The sequence below is a fragment of the Vulpes vulpes genome, chromosome 2 (genome assembly GCF_048418805.1).
Source record: "Vulpes vulpes isolate BD-2025 chromosome 2, VulVul3, whole genome shotgun sequence".
Taxonomy (NCBI): domain Eukaryota; kingdom Metazoa; phylum Chordata; class Mammalia; order Carnivora; family Canidae; genus Vulpes; species Vulpes vulpes.
In genome coordinates this window covers 156,716,207-156,733,620 of record NC_132781.1, presented here as the reverse complement: position 1 = coordinate 156,733,620, position 17,414 = coordinate 156,716,207, and the positions used below count along the sequence as shown (strand labels likewise).

At 53.3% G+C, this 17,414-nt stretch overlaps 1 long non-coding RNA gene across 1 annotated transcript in view; it reads left to right on the top strand.

Annotated features, from left to right (window-relative positions):
• Positions 1 to 492: 492 nt before the first annotated feature.
• Positions 493 to 17,414, top strand: part of LOC140597993 (uncharacterized) — a 76,520-nt gene continuing 59,598 nt past the window's right edge. The window contains exon 1 of the long non-coding RNA XR_012000115.1: positions 493 to 602. This is a non-coding gene — a long non-coding RNA (uncharacterized lncRNA). The remainder of the gene's footprint in view (positions 603 to 17,414) is intronic.

Sequence of the window (17,414 nt, the reverse complement as noted above, 5' to 3'; positions counted from 1 at the left end):
CTCTGCTTCCTATGAGGCCTGGCAGGTTCAGACTTGGGTTTCAAGGGCCCTGTTGGAGCTGGCTGGGCCCAGATGCTGGAGATAAATGGGCTCACGTGGTGGGGGGGCCCTTGCTGGGGAAGCTGCAGGCTTTGTTTGTTGCTGTGACTCAGGGCAGGTCATCACCTGGCAGCAGCCGTCACATCTCCTGGGCTCCAGGCTGTGCCCTGGAGGTGTCTCTGTCTGAGGCTGGTAGGACCCACCCAGGGAGCCCTGCTCTTGTAGTCACCTTATTAGGAGACGTTACTTTCCCCCAGGTTTTGAGGATGAGACCAATGGGCATTCTGGGTAAGGTAAGAGAACAGATTCAGTCGGCCAGTGGGATTGATTAAGAGAGAAAGGTGGCCTTTTTCTGTGGGCCTGCTATGTGGGCTGCACCGTGTTTTGTGTCTTTGCATCCAATTTCTTAATTTTTCACGATTCCAAGGGGTCAATGTTCTCTTTATTTTACAGGTGAGGAGGTTGAGGCTCAGCGAGGTGAAGTGACTTGGCCAAGGTTTCGTGGCTTGAAATGGAGCTGTGATCGGAGTCAAGGTTGTTTCCTGGCTGTTTACGGTCTCCAGGTATGTCCTAAGGCCCCTGCTCCACATCTGCCCAGATCCCAGTCGCTCAGGACCCCAGGACTTTGCTGCCGCACCCTAGCAGATCAGGCCCGTGTGTGCCTCTATAGCACGTTTACAGGTCATGGGCAGCTTGGACAGACATGTCCAGGAGATGACAAGTCTACGGACATGAGGCCATCTGTACAGATCAATTGCAGAGAGATTCGGGGCTGGCTGTTATTAACACAAAGTCAAATCATATAATGAATCTGTGGCCACTGGGCCAAGAATCATTTTAGTTGAGTTAAAAATAAGAACAAAGTTATGTTTTTGTCTGGCTGAAAAAGCAGTGACTTACTATGTTTTCCAGCTTATTCTAGCTTCGTAAAACTAGTTCAGAACTAGTTGTCTTTTCATCTCTGCTCAGAGCGCCCCATGGCAGCTGGGCCCGTGTCTTTGCCTGGCTCTATCTGCTTGTAGGTTCCGCCCTGCTGGGGAGGGGCATAGGCTGTGTCAGATGTAGGTCTCACCAAGTGGGGGCGGTGCACCTGGGTGCTGAGGAGTTTCCTGGAAGACCCCTGGGGCCCAGGCAGGCTCCTATTTTGTGAGGTGGGCTGGGTAGCAGGTGGCTGGAGACTGGGAGGGAGGAGGTGGCTGCCCAATCTATGGCAAGAAGCCAGCTTTGCACCTTTGGGCCCTGACTGCTCCAGCCCTCCAGTTTCCTTCCCTGCCCTGCTTGCCTCGCCTCCAGACCTAAGCCACTCAGCAGTCTTTACCTGTGCATGGCCATTTGCTCTCCTAGGATCACTGTTCGTTACTTGCAGGGATAACCTGTGTGAAAAAGCCCAGCACTGGGTTAAACGTGTAACTGGTGCTTAAAAGCACACTTCCCTCCCTCCACCTGTGGAGGTGTGGTCCTCCTAGCTCTGGTGGAACCGTAGGATGCCACTGAGGCCTGTTGCAGAGGCAGTTGGTTGAGTTTTGACTGTCCAGCACCCAAGATCCCTGGGACTCGCCCCTGCCCGCCCTTAGTATGCTGTTTTGCATGGGGCTTCTCCCCATCAGGGGTGGGACAGGTGACCTGCAGAGGCCCCAGCCTGGGCACTGTGTTCTCTCAGCCACAGGGACTGGTTCACTCAGAGCTGGTGGGACTCTGAGCTGAGAGTTTGCTAAGGCTGCTGGGACAGCCTCAAGCCCTCCTCCTGAACTTTAGTCTGCACCTGCTTCTCCCAGTGGTCCTGCACTGTGAGCTCCCTTGCAGCCTCCCAGTAAATGCCCTTCCAGCGGAAGGAAGCCAAGTTGGATTCTGAGGCTGGCATTCCAGGAGCTCTAGGGGAGACATCTCTCAGATCTGCAGATCTATCCCACCTCCTGGGATAGAGGAGCTGAATGTCCCTTCTGTTGCTGCTGGATGGAAGGGGAGAGCTGTGGTGAAGGCGCCTGGAGGAAGGGGAGTGCCCCATCTTGGCCCGGCTGGGACCCCAGGGTCAGATTTAGTCCCTGAGTGAATTGTCAGGAACAGCCTAAGCCAGGCAGCCTGGACTTTGCAGAGGGAGGTCTTCTAGCCACAGACCCAATCCTTTCTGCAGGGTTTGGGGAGCTGTGTGGGGGAGGAGGAACTGCCCCTTCTAGACTGGCACAATGACCAGAGCACATTATATGTGCCCGGAAGGGATGTGAACCCATGAGTGGGGAAAAGTGAGACCTTGGAGCTGATAGGATGGAGGAGAGAGGCAAGACCTAGCAGGCCCTGGCAGGCCCTAGCAGGAAGGGAGAAGGGGTTGGAAAGAATATTGCCCTGGAGCCAGATGGATCTAGGTTTGAGTCTCCCTCCATCACTAATCCACAGTGAGAGTTACCTCACCTCTCTGAGCCTCAGATTGCTTGTCTGTAAAATGGGAATAATCCTACAGCTTCCTGGGCCCGGGGTGAATCATGTGAAACGTTCATGTGGTGCTGGGCACCAGCAAGGAGCCTACGAATGTTTGCTTCTATTGTTGTGAAGAAGAGGAACCCCACTTCAGATCAAGCTGGGCACATGCCTTTAAGAACTGGGCTTGGTTGTAATTCCAGCTCTGAGCCGACAGACCTTGGGCAGCTGACTGTGGGCTTTCCCCTTGGGTGTCAGTTTGCGCATCTGTAAGATGGGGATAATAGAGTAGACATGAGGTTTAAAAGGCATTTTTGACAGAAAGTGCTTAGCACCAGGTCTGGCACATAGTAGGTGCCCAATAGACACCAGTTCCCTCCTTACTGCTTTCCCTTTTTGTGCTGGATGTGGAAGAGCGTGTGGTGCAGGGAGCAGAGAAGCCTCAGAGCCAGAGTCAGAGAACTAGGTTCTGGCCCGGGCTCAGCACTAAATTGCTGGGCTTTCTTTGTGTGTGATCCTGACCTCTGGGTCTCCGTCCTCCTGTCGTCTGTTAAATGACCTTGGACTTGGTGGTCTTGTTTCTGACTCTTAAATTCCATTCTGTGAAAATAAGAAACATGAAAACATTGCTGCATAAGTAAGGGGCTGAAGGCAGCTAGCTGCTCCTTGCCTGGGATGGGGCCGTAACAGAGGGAGCCTGCACTTCTGCTACGGAGGACCCCTCGCGAGGCCTGGTCTGGAAGAAGGTCATCACAAGTGAAGGACGTAGCTCTGTGTAAAGAGGAGCAGGAGTTTGGAAGAGATTTCTTGGTCACTTTGGAACGCCCTGGACTGGGAACAGAGTGGACATGAACAGGGAGTTCCTCAGTGGAGAGGGCCTTAGGAGCATGAGGGCAATCAGAGCCAGGGAATGTTCTGGAGGGTAAGTGAAACATTCACTTTGATGTTGCTGCTGGCAGGGTTCAGAACCCTCTCCTTTCCCTGAGGTCCTCTGCACACACAGCCTCCTAGCGTGTCAGAAATATGCAGAGGGGCACTGGACTTCCTGCGGGATGGAGCATGGAGTTTGGAATGATTGTATTTTGAAATTCAGGCCATGGTGAACCTGGAGGACGTAGAGACATTGGGGTTGCGGCTGTATGTACGATTTGGACCAGCAGAGAGGAGTGAGCATCCTCCATTGGGTGGAGGTGGGCGGATGGTGTGACCTTGGCCGAGCTGCCGAGCAAGAGTTTGAAGGGGAGGACTTGTGGGGGGTGTTGCTGCAGAGGGCGATGGGTGTGGGTCTCAAAGGACCTGGCAGGCAGGCTGTGTAAGAACTTGACTTTTTTGTTCAGTGTTGGGGAGCTGTGGAGGACTTCAGAGCACGAGAGGGCCGAGGAGCAGACTGGCTATGGGAAGGTGACCCCTGCGGCCTGAGGCAGATGGACCAGGGTGGGATGGCGACAGGCAGGGAAGGGGAATGAGTGCTTGGTGTAGAGGACAGGTTCACTCTAGTGGTCTTGTTGTGGCCACATGAGTGCAGGCTGGGTACCGAGGTTGGGTGCGATGCAGCCCCTGGTGAGAGAGAGCTCCTGGGTCATGGTCCTGGAGGCAGTGCGACGTCACCTGCAGCAGTCACCAACTTCCTCTGACCTCCAGCTTTCTGGGGACTCTGCCCCTCTGAGGACTCAACACAGACTTGGAATTTTTTTTTTTAAGATTTTATTTATTCATGAGACACACACACACACAGAGAAGCAGAGACATAGGCATGCTCCCTGCATGGAGCCTGATGCAGGACTCAATCCCAGGACCCCAGGATCACGCACTGAGCCAAAGGCTCAACCACTAAGCGACCTGGTTGCCCTCAGGCTTGGAAGTTTTAAAGTCCTGTCATGTTAAAGGTGACTCACTGAGAAGGGCAGGGCCAGGGGAAGGGATCTCTCACCCCAAGACCTTCTTTGTCTCCCCAGATCTTCACGGGCCACAACTAGGGTCCTGCGACTACTCCAGCTGTTCTCATTTTCCAGCTGGGGAAACAGGCCTGGCTCCAGTTCAGGTTCAGTTACTCTGTGTGGCCGTGGGTGAGTCTCTTCTCTCTGGGCCTCAGTTTCCTCATCTGTTAAGTGGGATAACCGGTCTGCCCCACAGACTCCGTTTTCTCTCATCCTCTTGCCTCACCATCGACTATGTCCCTGCCCAGGCCTCTGGACCCAGATACGGGTCCTGGGTGTCTCTGTAGCTCACATGCTCCACCTCCTCTCCTGACCCTGGCTCCCCACCCCTCTAGGACCCTGCTTCCCTTGGGGGCACTCCTTCATAAGCTGGCCATCTCCTGTCAGGCTGGGGTCCTCCTCGATCCCGCCCCACGACCCTGCCTGCCACCCTCCACGTTCCGTGAAGGTTTGGCTCACAGCCTTCCCTCTACTCCGGGCAGTCATCCATCACCTGCCCTCTGCCTTTGCCTCCCTGGGCCCTGGCCCCTGGCCCTCTGGAACCCACCTCCAAACCCTCCATCTCAAAGGTGCCCACTTCCCAGCCTCCTGCACCCCGGCTCCTGTGCTAAGACCCTTGATCAGAGCTCCATGTGCCTGAAGTCCCAGGCCCCATCACCAACCTTCCTCTCACTGCTTGCTCACCCGAGTGTGGCTGAAGGAAGTTGCTGCCCAGTAGGTCGCAGCCGTTCTTGACCCGTGGTTTCCAGCCTCAGTGGGCCTTCAGCACTCCCTTTGAGCCCTTCCGTGTGGCAGGTGGTTTCCTTTCCAGGCCATCGCTACCCTCCTCGGCCCCGCAGAGCTGCATCTGCACTCCCAACCCCCAGCGTCCCCAGGGAACAGGTGACTGTGCCCACTGCTTCCTCCCCAAGGACCAAGGCCTTGGAGGGAGTATGCTTGGTTTCCCACCCCAACTGTCCACCCCTGTCATGCCATCCTCTGTACTCCAGTCCCCAGGGGGAGGCCGCCTATATGGTGTGTGGCCAGCTGATCCCACCTCTGTCTTCTGGAGCCCTGGTCTCCCCCATCACCCACACCCTCACTAATTCCCATTCTCTCCGTCCCTTCCCCTCTGCTCCCTTCCCGCCCTCACAGCCTGTCAGGCCTTGTCCTCACATCTTCCAGTGAAGGACCGCCCCAAACCAGAGTCCCTTGGTCCGGCATATTCTCTCTGGGGACCCGGCTGGTCCCAATTGTGGTCAGCCAACATGTCTCCCTTTTCCCCTTCATGCTTCAGGCCATTGCCGTCTCCCCAGCTCCGTCCTCCTGCAGACCTCATTGCCAAATCCAGTGGTTAATGCTTCACACCTTAGTTAAAGCATCTTACTACTTTTTTTCCTTCTGGAGAATTCTTTTCCTTTCTGTATTAGAGCCTGCCAGTGGCCCCCCTACAACCATTCTCCCCAGGTTCCTTACTGTCAGAACCCAGACCTCCAGGAAAGCACTGTGCTCTGTTGAAGGGCCACATCTCCAACCTGCCCTGCACCTGGGGCTGGCCAGTGAGGTGTCAGCTCTGGGGGAAGAGTGGGAAGGGCCTTCCAGAAAGCTCCTTACAAGAGTCTGGGCAGTCTCAGCTAGGCGGTAAATCTGCTTTTGCTTTTTCCTTCTTGCTGCCAGAACGTGAACGTGACGGCTAGACCTACAGCAGCCATCTTGTGACCACGAAGTGACCTCGAATGTGGAGATCAGGGCTAAGAGTAGCAGAGCTAGAGACAGAGAAGCCTGAGTCCCTCCCACCTCTTTTACACAAGAGAAAATGGAAACTATTACCGTGATTAAGCCCCCAGTTAGAGTTTCTGTTGCTCACAGCAGAATCCCATCCTAGAGCACGCAACCTCAGAATGGCTTTTTGGATTTCCTCCTATCTCTCGGGCTGCTCCTCCTCTGGCTCTGTTTGTGGGTGTCTTCATTGCTCTGCTCCTACAATAGAGGGACCCCAGGCTTCTGTTCTTGGTCTCCCCCTTTTGTCTATGTGCCTTACTTTCTAAGTAATCTTGTTCTTCCTGTGGCTTTACATTGTATGGCGGTGACTTCCCATCTGCAGTGCAGACGCTCCCAGACCTACAGACTCCCGTCTTCAACCAGGATGTCCCAGGGAGCCCTCAAGCTCAGGGGCCTGCAGACTTTCTCATGCCGATTTCCCCTCTCAGGGCCCCAGCTCAGCGGGTACATCTTCCCCCACTTTGGCAGCCAGGTTGCAAACTCAAGAGTCCTTCTCTCCTTCCTCCCGTTGCTACCCCCTCAGCTCCTCCCGTGCTGTCATTCATTAAGATCTAGCAATTTACTGCTTCACACCCATGAGGACGGTTGTTATCAAAACCCAGAAATAACAGGCGCTGGCAAGGCTGTGGTGGAGGAATTGGAAACCGTGTGCTTTGCTGGGTGGGAGTGTGAAGTGGCGCAGCCAGTGCAGAAAATATGGCAGTTCCTCAAGAAGTTAAACATAGAATTGCCGTACGATCCAGCAATTCCACTTCGGAGTGTAACCCCCAAAGAATTGAAAGCAGGGTCTCGAAGAGGTATTTGTACACCCGTGTTCATGGCAGTGCTCTTCATCATAGCCCAAGGGTGGAAGCAGCCCAGGTGGCCATGGACGGATGAATGGATAAATGAAGTGTGGTATATCCATACAATGGAATATTATTCAGCCTTAAGAAGGAAGGAAATCCTGACACCTGCTGCAACATGAATGGATCTTGAAGACATTATACTCAGTGACATAAGCCAGTCACAAAAAACAAGTAGCATTGTATAATTCCACTTAAGCGAGGTTCCAAAAATCATCAAATCCATAGAGACAGAGATAGAATGAGGGGGCTGGGGGGGGGCGGTGCTAGGGGAGGCAGTGATGAAGTTAACACTTAATGGGGGCAGAATTTCAGTTGTGGAAGAAAAAGTTGTGGAGGTGGATGGTGGCAGTGGTTATGGAACAATGTGAATTAATTGATGCCACAGAACTCTACACTTAGAAATGCGTAAGCGTCCGTGTTATGTGTGGTGTGTCACAGTAAAACAGATCTAACAGTATTACTTCCTAAATTGTCTCAAGTCCATTCTGTGTCTCCTTGAGAGCTTTTTAAAAATAAGGATATTATTTATTTATTCATGAGAGACACACACAGAAAGAGAGGCAGAGACACAGGGAGAGGGAGAAGCAGGCCCCCGTCAGGGAGCCTAATGCGGGACTTGACCCCGAATTCCAGGATCACACCCTGAGCCTAAAACAGAGACCAACCACTGAGCCATCCAGGCGTCCCTCCTTGATAGCTTTTGATGGTCAGTGGGACCACCACAGAACCTTCCCTCTGGTCCTCTGCCTCTAATTTTACTCTGTCCATAGCCCAACCCCTCTTAATCACATTGTTTTTCTAAACCCCTGATCTGTTTGTGTCAGTCCCTTCCCTGGGGGCCTCATGACTCCTCATTGCTTATGGGACTATTTCTGAGTCCCTCCTCCTGGCTTTCCAGGCCCTCCTGATCTGCACTATGTCTATTTTTCCAGCCAGCACCTCCTTCTTTTTGGCCCAATACTTCTTTGAGGGCCTGGGCTGTCTCCCACTCTGTGCCTCTGCAGGTACTGTTCCACCTTCCTGTATGCTCACCATGACCCTGTGGCTGCCTTTTGTCCTTTGCACGGCCCAGTCACCCATCCACATGCTGCTCTAGAGCCTCCTCTTCTGTGGCACTGTTGCTGCACTGTCCCTTCTGGCCTCCATACCACTCCTTTGCCACCCCTATCCGTTACCACGCACATCATGCTGTGCTGAGACAATAGACCTGCAAGTCCGTCTCCCAGGAATCCTTCAATTTCCCTCCTCTTCCTCCAGGAAGTCTTTCCTGACTCCAGCCCACAGTGACGTCCACCTTCTGTGAGCCCACAATGGCTCGAAACTCACTGGGTGCCCCACTTCAGCATTTGACTGGAGCTTGTCTGTCTTTTGTTCTCTCATGAGGATTAGTTTGGTCACACCCAAGAGCTGGTGAAAAAGCTCTTCAGCAGCGGGGACCGTGGCCTCAGTTCTCCTGGTCCCCAGCCCCTGGTATGGAGCTGGTCGCCTGGAAGAAAGGCAGGAGTGGACATTTAGTGAGCAACTTTGTGCTGGGACCTGCTGTGTCAGTTCATCCCCTGGACAACTCAGAAATGAGCTTTATCATTCCCACTTTACAGATGAGGAGGCTGCCCCTGTGAAGGTCAAGGACCTTCAAGGGACCATGGTCAAGGGACCATGTGGCAAATCTGGGGTGGGGAGAATGAGGACTTGAACCCAGACCACTCAGACTCACAGGCTTGTGCTCTGCCCTTGCCCAAAGGCTGGGCCCCAGAATGACTCGCAGGATTATACTGGCCAGCGTTAGCATGCGCCCAGAGCTTGTCACCTGCACATGTGGCAGTGTTTGACTTTTTCCAGCAAACTTGAGCGTGTGAAAGTTGGAGGCGGTACCAAAGGGAAACAATTTGTGTTGGTCCTGGCTCCAGGTCTGGGGAAGCATCCAGGGCCATGGAGGCTGGGTGGGGAGTTGGGCAGTGTCAGGGACCCTAAGCGGTCTCCCCGGTCATTGAGGTGATATTGCCTCCAGGACAGGGCCTCCTCTGCAGTAACTATCCACGTTTTTAAGGATTTTTTTTCTTTTTGCTAAAATTGGGCAGTTCCTGTCACCTCTCTGGCTCTCATTTTCCTCATCTAAAAAAATGGAAATTTAAATAGCTGTTTCTTTCTCAGATTTTTTTTTGGGGGGGGGGGACAGATCCTTCACAAGGAGGGCTGATCTTGGTGATGAAAAAGTCCTGTGCCCTTTTGAGAGGCTTTGCATCCTCTCGAGAAGCCCCTGGCGCAGAGGTGAGGGAAGGATTGCTAATCCACTTTACAGACAAGAAAGACGGGAGCTGTGGACATCTGGCCATAGATGGATTTGCTCTCATCCCACAGCTAGTGAGCAGGAGCTGGGACCTATGCTGAGGTTTCTGAACTAAGTCCAGCAGCCTTTCTGCCTTTACCCAGTAGTTGGAAGCCAGCAGAGAAGAGGCTAAATAATTGGAATTTAGTCCAATGGTGAGGGAGTGAGCACTAGAGAAAGACCATCACATTACTGGCTTAGAGGACCAGAGAAGGAAGGTCAGTTGCCCAAAGTCACAGAGCCGGTTGGTGGCAGAGCTGACTACAATGATAAAGCAACGACAAAAAAAGTCGTTGACCCAACACTATTGGGTCTACTAGGTAGTAGGTGTTCTACTTGTAGTGAGATAGGGAATCACCTCAGCATCCTACAGGGGTCAGTACCTCTGTGAGGGTTTTCAGGGGTAGAAATAGAAGGTCAGCAAGGGGGCCCCACTTCTCTAGAGCTCACGCTTGGTTAGTGGGAAACCAACATTTGAACCCAGTCGGACACCAGAGCTGGTGTTCTCAGCCACACCGTCCCACCTCCATGCTCGCCCGTGTGTGTGTGCGCAGGAGCCTATAAATGTAGCATATTGACCAGGGGCTTTGAAGCCCCAGAGAGCAGGGTCAGGGCTGGGGGCCAGCTGCCAGCCTCTCAGCCCACGGGTAACCAGGTGTGCAAAGACTCCATCAGAAGGGGCGTGTAGCGTGTGGTGTGGGGAGTGCATTGTTGGGGGGGGGGTGTCAGGAAGTGTATCCTTGCCACCCAGACCTCGGTTTCCCCATCACAAAGTGTAGATGTTAACTGATCCCTAAGGTGCTTCCCAGCCCCACATTCCTGGCCTCCCCCCAAGGGGTTCTGGGTTGACTCTTGGTTGGGGGGAGCCAGCTGGCCCCTCCCCCTCTCCCAAGGTGTGAGCCACCCGGGGAACGTGGGGCTGGCTGTCATGGCAACCCTGTGTTGCGAAATGACGTAATTGGAGTTCCAAACGTGTGAAATCAAATACAACATCCGCAAACACAGCCTGGGGGTCGGCATGGCAACCGTGGGGCACCAGGATGGGCAGGCGCTCCCTGCCCCGCAGCCGCCGGTCTGGGTCGGCCACCTGGGCTGGCATGCAGGGCACGCTGCCCCCTCTCTCTTCTGGGGCCTCTGCCGGACCCTCTGCCGCTGCCCCTTCCTCTTCTTCTTCTCTGGGAGGCAGTGTGGACAGGTGGTTATGGGGGCCACTGGCATCAGACAGATCTGGGTTAGTGTCCTGACACGTGGCAGCCTTGAGGTCTTGGGCAATCGGCGTTACCTCTTGGACTGGACCTGCCTAAGATGTGAGCTCTGACCCTGTACTTTCTCTTCCTTCTTTCCCTCTGCTGTTCCTGTCCCTGCCCGCATCCCACTCTGCCCTCCTGGCACTGCAGTGACAGTGGCCCGGCGCCTGGACACCCAGCTCCGTGTCTGTCAGGCTCTGTACAGCTTTGCCTGCGACCTCATTCTTAGGTCTTCCCTTCTCTGGACCTTGGTGCTCTCCTCCATAAAATAAGGGCGTGTCCACCCGTCTCTTTTATATTGTGGCCCACAGGCCATCTACTTTGGTCTCACCTGGGCACAGATTAGAAGTGCACATTCCCGAACTCTTCCCCTTGATACTTTGACTCAGGAGGTCTGGGGTGGGGCCCGGGAATCTCAGATTTTTGAAGTTGGTTTGTTTGTTTGTTTATTTATTTATTATTTATCTGAGAGCAAGAGAGAGTGAGAGAGCACAAGCCAGCGGAGGAACAGAGGGGAGAGCAGGAAGTCTGAGGCAGGGGCTTGAACCCATCACCCTGGGGTCATAACATGAGCCCAATTTAGATGCTTACCTGACCGAGCCACCCAAGCAACCCCAGAATTCTAAGTTTTAATGGACTTTCCTGGTGGACCTGAGGGACACTGCAGAGTGAGAGTCTCTAGGGTGGACGGTCCCTGTGACTCTGAGCCTGGCTCTGATTGGCTACCTTCTGGGGTCCCTCTTTTTCTTCTGCAGTACCGCTGACACCAGGCCAGGGCAGCCTCCCTCTGGTTTCTGTCTCAGTCTGTCCCGTTCATTCAATCAACAGATGTCTCTTGTGCCGGGCTCCATGCCAGGTACCTTTCCCATGGCAGCGGGGAGCTGGTGTGGCTGCGGGTTTGGGTGGGAGTGAGAGCCTGGGTGCTGGCAAGCTGTTCATCTGTCTGTGACTCAGTTTCTTCATGTGTAGATGGGGAAGCCAGAGTGGGGCTCACATGAGAGGACGACAGTGGTACCTTCTCTGGAGACCTCCGTGGTACACTGGACACTCTGCTAGATACTACTAGTAACTTCAAGGTGGGGCTAGTTCCCTCCGTTTTACAGTTGGGGAAACCAAGGCTCAGAGAGTTGATTTGACTCTCCTAGGTCCCTGAGCAAGGAGCCAGTTTGGTATTTAGACCGCCCCCTTCCAGGCTCCCCCCCCCCCCAGGCCGCTCTCCCTCCCCTGCTCCCTCCTGCCTCCTTCACCCCCCCCTTCCACTCCCTCCTCCCTCCCTCCGCCTGGTCTATTTTCCATTTTCCATCAGAGGATCTAGAGAGAGTTTTCTGTACTCACTGTCTGCCAGTCCATCTTTTTTTTTCTTTTTTTGAAGATATTATTTATTTAAGACAGAGTGAGTGAGAGAGAGAAAGCGAGAGAGCACAAGCTGGGGGGAGGGTAGGGGCAGAGGGAGAGAGAGAAGCAGACTCCCCTGAGCCTGGAGGCTGACACGGGTCTCGATCCTGGAACCCTGAGATCATGACCTGAGCCAAAGGCAGACGCTTTACCGAGTGAGCCACCCAGGTGCCCCTGCCAGTCGCTCTTTAGCTGCCTGCAGCCCAAACCGATGGTTCCCCCCCCCCGCCCCACCCCACAACGCTGAGGCTGGAGGTTGCTCCCTCCTCCTGGCAGATCCTCCTTCCTAGGCTTCACTTTCTCCCACCCCTCCTGGTTTCCTTCATCCAACTTAAAGGATTTTTAAAAACAAGCATTTGTGGAGCACCTGCCATGTGTCTTCCTTGTGCCAAGTGGGGGACACGGGGGAACCGAGCTGCGGGGAGCACAGTCCTGGGTCTGCACCTCTGTTCCTGCTCCCAGCCAGTGGGTGCTGGCCTTCTGCCTCACTCCTGCTTGGAGGCTCCTCTCTGCAGCCCCTCTCGACTGTCCTGTCTGTTCCCCTGGCCTTGCCTCCAACCGTGGCCTGAGGAGTCCTCAGCTTTTCTAGGCCAGAACATTGTATGAGCTCCAGCTGGGATGTCCACTGGCCACCTGGATCCCATCAACTGCCCCCAAGTGTTCTCTGGACTCCAGACATCCCTTCCAGTTCCCTTCCCCTGTAGAGTTCCTTCGTGAAGTCACACTAGTCTGACTGTGACTGCTCAGTACCACGTGTGGAATCCTCATTCTTTCACCTGCCCAACTCCCTACTCATCCCATGACACCCACCCCAGGAAGTCCTCCAGGATTGAGCAAGTGCTCTGTGTGCCCCCAGTGCGGAGGCTCCCCTCCAGCATGGCGGAATCCTTGAGCCCAGGGCCTGGCACAAAGTAGGATACCAGTAAATGTGCCTGTAGAAGCCAAGGGGCTGTTGGAGCTCTCCAACACCTAGTTCAAACCAGTATTACCAATGGGGATTCAGAGGCCCAAAGTCTCAAATGAAATTAGCAGCAGAGCCAAGTGCCTGGATCCCATTTCAGAGTCTGACACATCAGAGCCCAAGGCCAGGATGCTAAGAGGCCATGGATGGGACAGTGCTTGGGCAGCTGAGTTATCCTGAGATGCCATCACATTCCAGGCTTTCTTCCTCCGGGGCGGGGGCGGGGGGTGGTGGTGGTGCAGTCAGTTCTTCATACCTGCCCAGGGAGGTATTTTTCACAATGAAGAGGTGAGTATTCCCAAAGTGCCTACTGCGTGCCAGGCACCTGGCCTGGTGCTTTCACACATGGTATCTGGCTTCTGTTGTCTCGGTGGAGGAGCCAGGAGGGATGTGGAGAGATCGATCACGCATGTGACACCGTGGCCTCTTTTCTGAGTGCTGGGTGTATAGCAGGTGCTTGTTGAGGTTTGCCCTGCATGAAGGACTTGCCAATTGGATGCTGTGCTGAGCTCAGGCAGAGGCACTGGAACCCCCTCCTGAGGTCCACTGGGCTGAGCACTTCTCTGATGAGGTCTGTGGCAGTGAGGTGCTCCAGCACTTGAGACAGGCCCTGGTGTGCAGGAAGCTCCCATACCGGGATACTGAGTGGCTTACCCCTGTGACCTTAGAGATGACCACGTCACCAGGGCCCGTCTTCTAGTGGCGAAATGGGAGTCCTTGCTCTTTCCAGTGGACATGGCTTAAAAACCTTTAGGGTGAGAGCACTTGTGCCAGGCCCTGTTCTAATGCTTCACATGTGCAAGCTCAGTGTCCTTACAGCTACCTTTGAGATTGGTACTATTTCAAGCCCCATTTTACAGATGTGTACATTGAGGCCCAGAGAGTAGCTCACCCAGGGTCCTGCATCTGATGAGTGGTAGGGTCAGGATTCAAACCCAGACCATCTGACTCCAGAACCCATGCTCCCCCCGAGTGCCGTGTGATCTGGCCTCTGTCTGTACTGGGTCTCCAGGCTGCCCCCTGCAGCATCTCTAGAAGCCTTACTATCAGATGTCATTTGTTGGATGAATTAATTAAATGTACAGGTAATTGAAGAAATTAATTTCAAGAATCATTTAGGATTTATACCACACCTACGTCTAGGCTTTGGGGATTGGTTGCAAAACAAAACATGATGTGAGGAGATAGTTAAAGATGGAAATGCAGCAAAATGCCCTGGAGTCAGCAGAGGCCCAGTGTGTGTTAGGCTCGTTCATATGGGAGTCTCGGCTGTCAGAGGCTGAGCTACTGGAGACACAGGGAAGTCAGAGGGGCTTGACAGCTTTCACTCATGGGTCTCAGGTTCCTCATCTGTACAATGGGGACAAAATGGTGTTGACCTTATAGAACTGTCAGGGGGGTTAACTGGATATGCTAAGGGCTCAGAACAGTGCCTGGCATGGACTTGATCCAGTATCAGAGAAAGCTGCTGCTGTTATTAATTATTACTACTAAAAGGCAAACCCACACCTGTGGTTGGAGCTAGAACTTCATTTCTGGGACTTAATTCAAGGAAAGATGTCAGCAGGGGGCATGGGGACTATCTTAGTTTGAGGATTTGAAAGGGCGGAAACGTTTAAGACATGAGTCAAATCCAAACGTGTTATTTCTGTTTTATTCTTTGATTGGCCTTGGGCTCAGCCACTCTTCTGCACTCTTCTGTGCAGGTGGTGGGAGTCAGTCCATACGGCCAGGGCAGCTGGGATGCGCCCTTCCCAAAGTGCTGGCCCCTGCTCAAGGTGGGGGCCCTGGGAGCCCCTTAGCTGCCCGCACAGGGCTCATGGCACCCCTCCCCCCGGCCTTGGCAGCTGGCCCCAGGACAGGTAGGGGGCAGCAAAACCTGAGTGGGAAATGGTCAAGCCTGACCTGTGGTGACTCTGCTCCTGTCAGTCTCCACCTGCTTGTTTGAGCAGGAGGCACCCCAATGCATCTGCATTGGGCAGATGGAGGGCCTGCCCTTCTCATCTGGCAGCGTTTCCTGTAGGGCTCTGCTGCTGTCTGGGAGGTGCTGAGTCATGGACAGCAGGGGCGAGTGGGCTTGTGCGAGGGTTGGGATCAGGGAGGCAGGAAGAGGCTGGCCTGGCTAAAGCTGTGGACTTGCGAGTCAGGTTCTTATCCTGCTCCTGCTGCTGACCTTGGGAAAGGCACTTCCCTGCCCAAAGCTCCATTTCTTTGTCTCTAAGACAGAGATCATAATTCTCTCCTGGCTGGATGCATGTGAAGATGAAACAGGACCACAGAGGTAGGAGTGAGTGAGAGGTCTAGACCATACCAAGCCTGGAATAAATGGTGGCTGTTGTTTTTATGATTCATACCAGGGTTGTCACTGGTGAGGTCAACATGTGGGGGTCTCTATCCCCAAGAAGTAGCCAATCAGAGCATTGCATCCCTTGCCCCACAGAGACTGATTCAGGGATAGACATAGAACCCGAGTTTGGCCAATGAAACCAAGCTCTGGGACTTTTCTTGGAAGCACTGGGGCAGAGAGGGCCTCTTTCTGCTGGGCTCGATGACAGGAGAGGTGGCCAGCCTGGAGCTGCTGGTGGCCACCCTGTCTCCACAAAGAGAGAGACTGTCCACCTGAGGAGTAGGCTGTCTAGAGGGGAAGAGAGGGACACTGAGGCTGATGTAATGCCTTGATGCTGCCCAGCCAGCCTTGTCTGAAGCCAAAGCCGACTCCTGTGTGCAAGTCAATAATCTTTGCTTATTAATGCCTATTTTTGTCACGTGTAATCAAAATGATCCTGAGTAATGAAAGTCAATTCAAGGCCATCACAAGGCTGCTAGATTTTGTTCTGAAAGGTCTGGTTTTGGGGACTGAACCAGACGCAATCAGGGGGTAAGCCAAAATATATGCTTCTCTGAGTGCAGTTTGGCAAAGCAGGAGCCTTCACAAGGGTCATATGGCAGAGGAGGTGGTAATAGCTCCATATCATTCATTCATTCATTCATTCATTCATTTGGCCATTCTAAAGTCCTTATTGAGCACCTACTATGTGCCAGCCCGTGGGCGTGACACAGTCCCTGTGGTCATGGAGCTTAGTGGGAAGATACATGAATATCAAGGGATGATAAGAACCCTGGGGTGACACTGGGGGAGGAGGGCATGCAACTCCAGGTGGGTGTATTGGGAATTGAGAAAGGCATTTCTAATGAGATGATATTTAAGCTGAGTCTGAAGGAGGGGAAGAGTTGTCTGGTGGTGCAGGGGGAGGAGGGCATGCCAAGCAGATGGGCTAAAGTGTTGAGAGGACCAGGAGAAAGGAAACAGCTCTCTCCATCTGCAGTGGGTAGGAGGGAGAGAGGACCCAAGGAGGATGGTGACAGAGATTGAGAGCAGTGTGGCTCTGTGGCACTGGGAAGCTCAGGAAACAGCGATGGGGAGGAGAGACAGGAACAGAGAGACCAGGAAGGGGGACAGGGTGAGGGCACTGTTGAGGGTCACAGGAGTATCTGAGGTGGCCTTCAGCTGAGAAAGTTGTCTAAGAACCTTGATATGGAGTCTGCGGGCTGAGGTTGGAATGTTCTAGAATGAGAGGCTGTCTGGGGAGAGGGCTCTGGCTTAGAAGTAGGGAGGCTCCTGAGGAGGAAGACCGGATGAGTGTGAGCATTCTTTCTTGAACACCCGGCACCCCAGGTCAAGGACATCCTCCATACCCCCAGGAGTCCCCTGGACCCTATTCCTTTCTCTAGCCATCCCTCAAAAGGAATCTCCATCCTGACTTCCATCAACATAGATTAGTTTTGCCTATTTTTGTACTTTATAGAAATGCCATCATGAGGCACGCATTCTTGCGTCTGGCTTCTTTCTCTCAACCTCATGTCCATGAGAGTCATCTGTGTTATGTGCCTTTGTAGGTCGCTCACTCTCCTTGCTGAGTGGTATTCATTGTGTGACTGTCCTATAGGTTATTGATCTGTTCCACTGTTCATGGACGTGTGGGCTCTTTCTAGTTTTTGGGTTTTAATGCTGCTAGGAACATTCTTGTATATGCCTTTTGGGGACACATGGCCACTCATTTCTGTTGGGTTTACACCTACAGATGGGATTGGTGGGTCATGGAGTCGCTTTAGTAGACTTTGCCAGACAGCCTAACAAAGCGGATATACACTCTTACACTGCACCAAGAGGGAAGGAGAGCTCCAGTTGCTCCACTCCTTGCTCACACTTTCGTGTTAGTCTCTTCATTCCAACTATTCTTATGGGCTTGAAACAATATCCTACTGTGGTTTTAACCATGGACAGCCTCTGTGGTAAAGGATTTGCCCATTTTTCCTGCCCATGTTTATATTGGGCCATTGTCCTTTTCTTACTCGTTTGCAGGATTCTTTATCTACTGTGGATGCAAGTTCCTCATCTAATATATGCGTTGCCGTATTTCTCTCTACTCTCCAGTTTGTCTTTCTACTCTCTTAGTGGTGGCTTTCAATGAATAGAAGTTCATTCTT